Source organism: Solanum pennellii, chromosome 7, assembly GCF_001406875.1.
Source record: "Solanum pennellii chromosome 7, SPENNV200".
Classification (NCBI taxonomy): domain Eukaryota; kingdom Viridiplantae; phylum Streptophyta; class Magnoliopsida; order Solanales; family Solanaceae; genus Solanum; species Solanum pennellii.
Genome location: NC_028643.1, coordinates 12,046,406 through 12,048,097, shown reverse-complemented (window position 1 = coordinate 12,048,097; position 1,692 = coordinate 12,046,406).

Here is a 1,692-nt window from a genome sequence, read left to right as displayed (position 1 = left end):
ATACTTTTAGTACATCCTGAATCTATTAATGCTAAAGTCTCTATTTCATATTTTCCAATTTGAAGTTTTGCTAGTATTTTAATAGTGTTTATATTTTTATCTCCATTACAGATTAAAGTATTAGGTTCTTCATTCATTAATTCTTGATTGTCTAGTTGTAGTTCTTGTTCAATATTTTTTCCTTTTTCTAATCTTATTATTCTTTCTTCTAATTCTTTTACTTTTGCTTCTAATACTAATACTTTTAAATTTATTAAAGGTTCATTTGTATATACCTCTTTCTTTTTCTAAGTTATTATTCCTAATTGTGTTTCTATACAATTTATACATCCTTCTATGAAACATTTATTACATTGAGCTCTTTTATATTTACTTGGATACCATTTACACCAATTACATGGATTACTATCTAATCCAGTATCTTTTTCAAAATTATGTTCACATTCTATTATATTCATAAAATTAATTTTTAAGTGATCCATGTTTAAGTTTTCTATTCCTATTTCATTAATTAATTCTTCTCCTTCTGAATTAGAAGTGTCTTCTTCTTTGTTATTTTCATCTATATCAATACTTACTATAGAATAAATACTTTCATTATCTGACATATATTCATCTACATTTAATAGTGCTTCATTAAATTCTTCTACTAATTGAGCGTTTCTAGTCTTGGCATTATATCTTTTAGGACAAGTATTTGCTAAATGTTCTACACTTCCACATGTAAAGCATTCTAATTTATTTTTATAATTTCTATCCATTCTATATTTTCTAACATGTCTATCTCTGTTTAAATATGGTTTTCTGGCTGAAGATCTTCTAAGAAAATCCTTTTTTATTATATCTCTTATTATTTTGTGGGTTGTATCTTTTATACTTTTTCTTTTTATATTAGTCTTTATCATAACTTTGGGTTGTATATATTATGTCTTTACAGAAATTCATTTCATTTTGTTTTAATTGTTTTTGTATTTGTAAATTAGTACTTTTTTCTTGTAATATCTCCATTATATGTTGTATTCTATGTCCTATTGACCATTTAGCTTGAGGGTTTTGTACTACTCCTTCTCTTTTAGTCCATCTTTCTTTTATTTCTCTTCCTAAGGCTCCTGGTACTTTATTAAATAATTTTTTGCCTAGGTCTTGGTCAAAAGCATTTCAACTAATTGTACAATAATAGAAATAATCATTTAAAAATTTCTTTATATAATACCAATTACTTATACTTAATTGTTCTAATTTTATTACTGCATTTCGTTGTAAAGCTAATAATCCACTATTTGGGTCTTCTCCTGTTATCAATGTATGTATTTTATTCGTAAAATTATATGAGTTTGGTCCTAAAGATACTAAATACTGAAATTCTGATGGGAATTCTACTTTATAAGCTTCCCATAAGGCTTTAGTTGATTCTCCTAAGAATGTCTCTAAGTATTTATACATAGTTTCAGCATCAGTCTCTGTATAATTTTTTATAAAGTCTGCTACTACTATTCCTTTCCATAAGTCTATTACTGAATTCCATCTTTGTGGATCATGTGCTGCTATATTTAGAATTTTACCTTTACTTCCTCCTTCTTGGAGTATTATTGGTTCTTCTATAGGCATTCTTTTTCCCATAGGTTTAACTTCTGTTATTGGAGTATCTCCTTGTCTATATACTCTTCTACGTGGTATATTTCCTGTACTATT